This window comes from Anas platyrhynchos, chromosome 1 (genome assembly GCF_047663525.1).
Source record: "Anas platyrhynchos isolate ZD024472 breed Pekin duck chromosome 1, IASCAAS_PekinDuck_T2T, whole genome shotgun sequence".
NCBI lineage: Eukaryota > Metazoa > Chordata > Aves > Anseriformes > Anatidae > Anas > Anas platyrhynchos.
Window position 1 is genome coordinate 122,577,961 of NC_092587.1, and position 10,225 is coordinate 122,588,185.

At 49.4% G+C, this 10,225-nt stretch overlaps 1 long non-coding RNA gene across 1 annotated transcript; it reads left to right on the plus strand.

The window, feature by feature from the left end:
- Positions 1 to 1,686: 1,686 nt before the first annotated feature.
- LOC110354239 (uncharacterized) lies at positions 1,687 to 9,626 on the plus strand. Its single transcript, XR_002405912.4, has 3 exons — positions 1,687 to 1,870; positions 4,597 to 4,716; positions 5,912 to 9,626. It is a non-coding gene; the product is annotated as an uncharacterized lncRNA (long non-coding RNA).
- Positions 9,627 to 10,225: the final 599 nt, after the last annotated feature.

A 10,225-nucleotide genomic window follows, 5' to 3' on the forward strand; every position in this document is an offset into this window, starting at 1 on the left:
CAGATTTTGATATCGCTCGGTCAGAGGGAAGCAGCACCCGATTAGACCCTCCGAGCGGCGTTATCTTCCCTCCCCTCTCATTACTTCGAGCTATTGTGAAGACAATGGATGATCAGATGTGCCCAGGGAAACAGCTGGGGTAAGCACAAGGATAGAAAAGCTAACTTGGGAGAAAAGGCACCGAGAGAAAAACAGGGAACCGCACTTTCAAGTTTTGCCAGCATAGCAAAGAGTGTGGGAACAAATTACAACCGTCAGTGAGATACCTCTGGCAATGAAAGCCCCAGTTTCTTCAGGAAACTGGTGTAACTTACACCGGCAAAAGCTGTATCTCCAGTAGGAGTCTGTCAGAAAACCCTTCCCAGGGTAGCGAGAGCCAGCAATATTAAAAGGCAATAATAGAGCCCAGCCGTAGGAAGCCTCTTTTCGTGGGGAGGAATATTTTCCTGTGACAAGTCTCAAGCAGCTAAGCTCCGGAGAGCTGCACAGTACAGGCAGAAGCTTTGTACGCTGTCTGTATGAATATGTATTTAATTATGGCTCCAGTGCAGCACACATTAACATAAATAAGGAGGAGAAATAGAAAGCAGGAAAGGGGGAGATCAGGGAGGGGGGAAAGGTCTGATGTTCACCTGCCTCGGTTAGCAGCAGCCCTCGCTCTTTGTCGTCCTGGGGAGGAGCTGTGCTCGGACCTTGCAGCATTTCCCTCTGCTCCAGGGAGCTGGAATCAGCCTCTGCAGCTCGGCTGGTCCTGCTGCGGGCTTAGCACACATGGGACTGTGGTCAGATAACCAGGAACCAGCATGAAATAGAGGCAAAATGTGTTGAGGGGCAGAGAGGAAGAAGAGAGGTTTTTTCTTTTCTTTCCTCTCTTTTTTTTTTTTCCCCTTAAGGCCATCTGCAGAAAAGGGCCTTGAGAAGAAGAAAGCACGGCCCCAGGAAACTCTCTCCACGCGTTTTTCTGAGCATCATTTCCTCAGGGGGAGGCATCCATGTCTCAGCTCCATGTCTCAGCTCCCCGACTCCTGTTCCTCCTTCCCCTGCCTGGCACGTGGTCCTGTCCACAGCAAGAGCCCTCTACATTGCCAAACGATGGGCAAAAGGACAGACAAATGAGAAAGGTGGTGCAAGGAGAAAGTAAACTTTGTTTGAAGACAAGGCGGAAAGCTCCCCCCTTCCCCTGCCCCTCCATCCTGCAGGACTGTCCCCTCACGTTTGTGTGAACATCCAGCTCCCCTGCCTGGTACCTGGTGGTGACGTGTAGCCCATCAGCTTACTGAAGTAAATAAATCACGTCTCTTGCAGAGGACAGCAAAGGATTATTCAGTTGAAACTCTGCCCTGAGTGCTGTGGACCAGACATAAAGATCTCGCATTTATTTCTTATTTTTTTCTTTTTAAGTAGGGGCCCTTGTCAGAGGCCAAATATTCTCTCATTTCTGTACCAACACTCTCCTGTGCTCGTCCTCAATGGGACTTCCCAACAATGTCCTCAAAGACATGCTGAACTTCCAAAACACACAACACCAACTGATCTTTCATTACTATCCTTCAAAAATGCACTCTGAGGGAAATATAAACCCGAACCCTTGACAGAAATCCCTCCCCTTCATTTGTGCTGAGGTCATTTTGTAATCCTGTCCCAGCATCACTCGCAGCAGCTGAATCCCCCCTCAGTGCTCAGCGGCCAAGCAGGAACCACCTGCGCCTGGTTTGTGTTTAGGAAGCACCCTCACACAAAGCTCTGCTTGAAACAGGCTGAGCCCAAACACCTCCTCCAGTACGCATGGGTACCTGGTGTCACAGAGCCACGGGATGGCTGAGGGTGGAAGGAAGCTCTGGGGATTGTAGGAGTCTTTAAAGATCTCCAGGTAGGGATGTTCCACTTCCTAAAGCGGGGTAAGTGCCCCGTCTGTGGCAAAGGTCTGCCATCACCAGTGGAGGTGACAGAGTTAATAGTAAAAGGACTTCTTTTCTTTGGGGAAAAAAAAAAAAATCCATACCGCAGACAGGGGCAGAATGTTTTAGCCTCTTGTGGTCAAGGCTGGCTGATCCTCATACCTGCGCTCAGGGCTGCCTCAACAAGTGCAAAGCTGTTTAATTATTGACAAAGAAGCAAGTCTTCCACCCAGGCTACACTTCGTTTTGGGATGAAAAAGCAACTCCATCCAAACTGGCAGAGCTTTAAAGTTCTGCCTCTTTGTATTCTTAGCATCAGTGCACATAAAGAAAACACAAGGCCTGGCCTGGCCTAAGCAGTGAGTGCTTAATATTTCCTTTGCATACCCTAGTAAATCGGGGTATGATTTGAAAATGTCATTGCACATCTGCATGTTTGGTGTGTGTTGCTGCAAACTGGTGCAGGAGGAAGGGCACAAAGAAGAAAAACAGCAGAGATCCTGCAAGCCACTTGCCTCTCTGTGGCGTGGCCTCAGTGGCACTTGCTGTAAGGCAGAGGCGGAGTGCTGAACTCCTGCAGGTCCAGGAGGGCGCCTCTGCAAGAGGTTAAACCTGGCCTCTGGGACAGGACACGCTGCCAGGAGCACGTATGGGCTGCCCATAAGCTCTGCTGCTCTAAGTGCAGGTGGTGCCTGTGAGCTCCTGCGTTTCTGTGGGCTTAGAGCAGTGATGGCTCAGGTCTGCAGTGAAACGTAGATGGGAGCAGGCCCAGCTCCGCGCACCAAGTCACCCCTGGTGGTTTTCGTGGTAAGTCCCCCTGGGGCTTCCCCAGCTGCTCCCACTAACAGCCTGACATACTTCGCTCATGTCCCTGGCACCGGGCAAGGAGCGGGTTGAACTGAGGGTACCAAAGCCATCCTGCGGTGGGAGGTCACCCTGTGCCTTTCACAATGTGACATTCTGGGGAAAGCGTACTGCTTGTACCGTCCAGCTCTGGAGATAAATAGGGGACAAGGCTCTGCGGCTGCCAGTTTGGCACCTTTCATGGATAATAAAATGCACTCAATGCTTTTCAGGCTTTCCTACAAATAATCAGAACTGTTTGTAACTATGTTGAAGGAATTAGGGTTTTTAGACCGTGTTGGAATGATTAAATAGAGGCCTTTCTTTCAGAAGGGCATGAAATTTCACTGAAAAGCAGGGTTTGTGAGTTTTCCTCCAGGCAAGCCAGCCAGGGCAAGCTGGCAGGAAGGAAGGCAGGCTCTCCGAGAGGGAGGATTTCCCCAGGTGACACAGGCAAAGGGAGCCCACACACCTCCCTGCTCTGCCTGCATCCCCCTCTGCTCAGCCTCTGGGGCACGTAGGGGGCTTGTTGCAAGTCCCACGGCAGCATGCAGGAGGGGAGAGGACTGAGGGACGAGCTGGGAAGAGACTTTAAATATTCCTGGGGGAAGGCAGGGGGGAACACGAAGGAAGAGGTGTTTCAGGAGCGACCAGAGTAGACCGAGTAGTGTTGGGGAAATAGATCTGTGAGTTGTCAGCACAGAAATGATTACTGAAGTGTGTGGCAGGATATAGCCACTTAAGGAGCAAGTGAGAAGTGGGGAGAGGGACTGAGGCGATGTCCTAAGGAAGGCTTGTAGCAGGGAGGAGAAAAGCCCTCAGAGAAGACAATGCAGGAACACCTCGAGAGGAAGGATGAAAACCAGGAGCGTGAAAGGCTCTGGAGCACCTCAGGAAGAAAGCTGTTAGATAAAGAAGGAATGATCCAAATCAAAGGCGGGCCACAGGCTGGGATGGAGGTTTCAGAGAGTGCCAGGAATAACAACTGTGCCTTGGCTCATGCCTTGTTCCTCCCCCCCCCCCCCCCCTGCAGCACCGTCCCCTTCTTAATGTTTCGTCTTCAGGGCAGGGACTTGTCCCTCCTTCCCGTCAAGCAGTTCAAGCAGTTGCTTGCCATTTGTACTGAGAATATTAATTGGACGAACACGCCTGCGTGCTCTTAAATATTGGGGGGATATAACCCTTAAACCACACCGCCTTTGATTTACTTAATTGAACGCCATCCTAAGTGTTCAAAATCCTACATAAAGTCCTTCCCATCTCTCCTCACCCCTATGGAAATCGGGAGGCTCTATCAGAGAAGGAAATTATATATCATGGTAGAAAAGAACGAATTGTTTTGGCTTCTGCTTTTTCAGCTTCCCAGAACCATCCCCTACATAGATGCAACAGTCTCAGAATGCAAATTCACCCTCAAATGCGCATAAAATATAACTGCAATTCTTCAGGCTTTGGCCACCCTCTGTTCACTCATTTCTGCTCTCCTGCTGCCACAGAAAGCCCTCTTTCCATGCCAGCTCTCTGCCTCCAGCACCGTCCATGCACCCCAACCTGCAACAACAACTTGCAAGATCCCAGTTCGTCCAGCCCTTGTCTGAGCAGTGAGAGCTGTGCTCAGCCCAGAGAGCCTTTAAATATATTCCTAAATATTTATACTGTAGTTAGCACTGATCCTGGAAGGAATGTAAGTGTTTCTTTGTGTGTCTCTAGCTCCAGTGGCACTTACAGCATGTACATAAGGGCTTTGCTAAACAGGAGTGGGCCTTAATGCACACTTAATTACTTTGCAGTCTGGGCCCAAATGTTTGCCTATATTGCAGTGATCAAGCTCTGTCTCTTGATTTCCTGTCTGCAGTACAGGGATAAAGAAAGCAGATGATGATGTGAGATGGAGCCTCCCTTGGCCTGACCTTGGGATTGCTGAATAGCTCATGACTGGCAAAATCCTGGATTGAGTTCAGTTGGATTTTATGAGGTACGGAGCTGGAAAGACTGAATTTTTCCCTCCTCATTACATGGCAATGACTATCCTAGCCATGGCTTCTCGTTCTGTATCTGGTATTTCCCATATCAGAAGGGATGCCAAGTACTTTCTTCCTGATGTTCATAGTGCCCTGGTTTTCAACCTTTTTTTTTAATTTGTAGACTCTGCATATTTTCTAAGGCAGATGTGGCCCCCCTCAGTAGTCATGGGGCAGAGCTTATGACAATACTGAAACTAGTTTTCCATGCTGCTTTTCATGGACTCTTACAGGCAATCTGTTGAAGTCCACAGAGAACTGAATGCAAAGCATGCCCTTGCCTCTTACACAAAGGCTTTCTTCTCTTCACAGTTTCAAGTGCCACCAATGACTACTGGTATGTGAAAAGCACTGTTTGGATTTAGACTGGGATAAAGTCCCTGTAAATTAAAACTTATTACCATTTTGCCTTTCCCATTTAAGTTAACCTATTCTCTGCTCTCAGTAAAACCAAATTTTAATGCTGCAGATTTTCTGCAAGGGAACACTGTCATAATAATCAGTTAGTATGTAGAATAGGAAGCCATTAATAGTAAGCAACAAAGAAGAAAAAAAAAAAAAAAAGATTACTTCCTTTTAATCTTCCATTTGTTCTGTGGGTAGCTAATAATTACTTAGTCATTAAGGCCTGTTACTATTACTTGCTAAGTTTCAGAGAGCCCTGTTTCTATGTAGTCTTATTTAAAAACAGTAGAGGAAACCACCTATCTAATCCAAATAAACAGTTTCTAAGCATATAGTCACTGAGACCCCACATCAGATAGTAAAGGTTTTTAGGCACCTGCCACTCACTAAACCCAATGAAAATTAGACTGCTAATGCCCTTACAAGCCTGGATCCTTGTGACTACAGCCTTTGCTGTCAAGTGTTATGATGGCAGAAACTTGAGATGAAATTACAGCCTACATCCACTCACAAGGGACACAAGCTGTTTCTCTGAAGTTGTTTTTATTTTTATTTTAAAACCAGAACTGCAGGACAAGCCCTTCCTTTCCATTGCTGCAGCGTAAATATGAAAAAGAAGCCTTATTTTCAGGCTCTGATAACAACAACAAGAAAAGGGGGGCAAACCAGTTGTGCCTTATTTGCTCAGTATCAAAAGCCATGATATAAAACGTGTAACATCTGTGTTTTTGGCTGCCGTTTCAGGGAGCAGACCTCTCCTTCCACCAGCAAGAAGCCCACGACCAAGCTGATGTGAGCAGTCAGAGCTGGAGAGTGGCCACGGACCGGCTGCAGGGCCCCAGCAGCCCTGGCTATTTCTGGCTTTGTGACCGGCTGAGTGAGCACGATTAGGTCGCTCACAGAGGCAGGGCCAAAAAGTTTTGCCAGCACAAATCACCTGCATTACATCCCACGAGGGGCTTGCTGTGCCTTCACAGAGGATTTGCACAAGGGGTGGTCTCATCCATGCCCAGTCATACTCTGAGCTTTGTGGGCTTGGACAGAGCAGCCTGCCCAGAAGAGCTGGGACCTGCTGGCCCTCCAGGTGAACCACACATCTACCCCTTCTCCCTGGGTTTTGTCAAGGGGAGGAAATACAAGAGTAGTGGTTGGCAGGAGGTGATCTGCTGGTGGTTGAGAGCACAATGTCATCGTCTCTTATTTTCAGCATCCCTAGCCATGTCAATGAGTTTAAATATGAGCAGCAGCTCACACACAACCTGAGTGCAGACACAACACATAGACATGCTCATGAGTCATTTTACACCCATGCGTAGAGGTGCGAGAGCCCCCATCAAAGGCAGCAGAAGAAACTGGTGTTGACGTGGTGGAATCGTGCCCTTCCTCCAGGTCTCATCAAGGCAGGACACTGACACTGGCTGCAAAGACTGGGCCAAGCCTCACAGTGAAGGCAAACACAGCCCTGTATGGGTGCTGCCACCCAGAAATTTGCTGCTGGCCATCTCAGCCAGCTGGATGGCCTGGCAGGGCTGGCGTGTCCCTCCATTCTCCTACCCCACCACAGCCCCTCTGCTGGGGCCCACTCCAACGCTGTTATGGCACCAATGACCCAAAGTAGTCATGTACGGGACCATAAAATGCCACTCCACGAGGATATCGGGAAGCAAAGGAAGCCCTCAGGCAGCTCCCATGGTGTTTCTCCTCCGGCTGCAGGCACGGCGCTGCTGTCGCTGCAGGAGCGAGGCCTCCTCGGCGCAGGGCCCCGCATTCAGCCATTTGTTTCCCTTCCCGATCTGACAGGACAGAGACAGGTTTTACTGAGCCGCTGAGCAACCCGTGAGGCCTGTCTGTGCACCAAGGCTTCTCTGAGCACGTGGGTTGAGAGGTTTATTGGATCGGGGGATAATTTAGTATCCATTTTTCACAGCACGTCCATTTGTATTAACTCGGCCTCACGGTCTGTTTCTGTCCCCCACCCCCAAGGTACAGGAGTGATGATGGTGGGGGAACTCCTGGGCTGTGGCTGTCGCTTGTGGTGGGACCCCTGGATCTCCTGGGCACCTTCCCAGGCTCTTTGCCCTCTTGGCGTGGGCAGGAGCAGGGTCCTGGATCACCTTTGGCACCAGCACTCCTTCCTTTCGGGGTGGGAGGAAGGGGCCCGCATGAAATCTGTCAGCACACCCACCCCCTGCCACCCCTCTGCTACCCCACCCCATCTTTTCACAGCAGAGGTGAGGGCTGTTTGTAGAAGACACACAACCCACACGAGAGCCCACACCTCCCACATGAAGCCTTCCACACCATTTACTGCAATAGCAGAGAAGGTTGAACAGAGAAAATGTGGCCCCACTGAATAGGGAGAGTGATTTGGTGACAGGGAACACAGGTAAGGCTAAGGTACTCAATGCCTTCTCTTCCCCAGTCCTCATCATCAAGGCCCACCAAGCTTCTGAGCTTAGAAGCAAGAATCAAGGAGGAGAATTACCAGCAAGTGGATGGGCATTGAGCCGGGGATTGCCTGAGATCCCTTCAAGTCCGTGAGACCCAACACGTACATCCAGGAGTGCCAAGAGAGCTGGCCTGCGTCCTTGAAGGCCACTCTAACATCTTTGAAAGCCCTGAGAAGTGGAGAAAGGCAAATACGAGGCCTGCTCACACCTACAGGATGGTCACCAGGAAAAGTGAACTGGGAACTTCACCTGTGCGCAGGGCAGGAAAACAAGAGACAACAGGCATACATTGAAACAGGAGCCATTTAGAGTAGATATGAAGAAAAGAAATCCCCCGTGAGGCCAGTCTAGCAGCAGATCAGGCTGCCCAGAGAGGCTGTACAGGCTGTGTCCTGTGAGGTTTCAATCCCTGACCAGACACAGCCCTGAGCTGCCTGGTCTGGCCTGGGGCTGACTCTGCTCTGAGCCTCCCACGTCCTGTCCGACCTGAATTATTCCGTGATCCCATGCTGAGTTGAATTGGACAACAACAGTAGGAAATTAAAAATACAGAAATATAATCCTACTGTTGACACAAGTATCCCCAATTCTCCAGACTGCTTTAGTACTCAGTCTGCTCTGACTTATGCAAGAAGCCAGATTAGCCCTCAGCCAGGGCAGCAATACAGATGTGTCCTCACTACTCCTTTGCCTATGCCAGGCTGAAGGCTTAAGGCTGCTGCTGCTAACACTCAAATGCATATAAAGAGACTGCAGAGGGTGGCTGCGTCTGTAAGGAACCAGTCACCATCACCTCCACTCCTTTTCCCAACTCCCTTCTTCTTTCTCTCTCCCATTGCTCCTTCAGTAAAATCAGGAACAAGAAACCAAGGCCCCAGGGCTCATCTTACAGCCTCTGTGCCCACCTCTCCCTCTGTCCCCCTCTACTCTCTAAACCTAGAGGGACTTCTGCCAGGCCACAGCCTCTCTCCGTGGGGTAACAGCAGTGCCCTCCAGAAACCACAGGCTGAGCAGCCAAACAACATTAAAGGCCCTTTCACCCTCCTCCCTAGCTGTGGCTGAGGCTAAGCGCTGTTCAGCGAGCTGTAAGGAACGGGAACCTCATCACAAGCAGCCCTGGCCAGAGAGAAAATTTGGAGGGAAGGCTGCAGCAACCTCACGTTTAGAAAAGATGCTTGAACTCCCCTCCTAAGTGGTCATGGAAGCTATTTTCATCTTCAGCCGCTGCAGATTTGTTCCTGGGATGGTGGCTGCACTGAGTGGCTGACACAGACCTGAGAATCAATCAAAAGTAATTGAAACAGAAGAGGCTCGGCAATCAACCTATTAGGTTGCTGGAGCCAGAAAAATGCCGCTATGAGGAGCCAGAGAAAGGGGAACTGACTTTCCTTCTGAAAACTTAATGTGAGGGAGAAGCTACGGCTGCACAGCCCTTTCTTACAAGAAGAATGGAAATCTGTGGAATTCTCCTTCTGTGTATTTTTGTCCCCTTTAATGGGAAGGGGAGAAAGGAAAGAAACCATTAAACCGTTAGCTGTAAAAAATACCATCTCGTTCTCTTTTCTTTCCCTCATTCCCCCCCTCCACATGCAATAAAATGATTCTTTGCTCTCAATTGTTGTCTGCTCTGGCAGCGGTTGGACTGGGCTTTGTTTTTCTTCACTTCGCTGCTCCTCACCGGAGGACTTCGCTGGCTGCAGCAAGCTATTAAGCTGGCTGCTGGCTCTCTTCTGTCAGAACGGGAGCTGCTGCTGGAGTCCAGCTATTTGCAGTCGCCTGCATGAATCGGCTCCTGCAAAGTCAGACCGTGGAGCCACCGACAGGAGTGTGAGCCAAAGTGTTAGGGGGCTGCCACCCCCCACTAATTGACGGTGTATGCCCCTCCACCATCCCTCACCCAGATTTCGAACCTTCTGGCAGATGCCCCAAGGGGAGTTGCAGGGGTGAGCTTAAATATTTCATCTATATCATTAGAGCAAGAAAAAAATTAAGGTAATTTAAAATAAATCTATATATATATATATAGGAGGTGAAAAGCTAAACTACCTATATTCATGATAAGAGATGTGCAAGGAGAAAATACAGCGCAGAGAATCTGAATTTGGAAAGGACGACCATGTATGCCAGTAAGCAGTATCTTATCAGCCTTCTCCGAGACCTGAGGTTTGATGGCCCCACAGCCACCTCTCCTACACAGGTAGCATGCTGAGCCGAATTACTTTGGCTACAGAGGATGCACTGACTTGACCCTGATACCAGAGACTTGTGTTGACTCTGAATTCTGCACAACACACCCTTGGTTGGATGTGGTTATGAAACATAATAACCCCTGTTACAGTCTGGGTGAGATACCTCAATCTCTCATTAATTTGAAGGGAATTAAAACAAAGTTTCCCCTTTCCTCCTCATCCAGGCAATTGCAGCGTGGCAGGGAGGCAGTGAGATTTGATATCACAATCAAGGTTTGTATTTTGATCTTGCTGGTGGGAACAAACCAGCTGACCAAGGGGACGGGACTTCATTTCTGGGGTGATTGGAGCAGTTCTGCCTTGTTTGCAATATGAAGAGCCTGAATGCAGGATGCTGCACGTGTTCCTGGAAGTCCCCT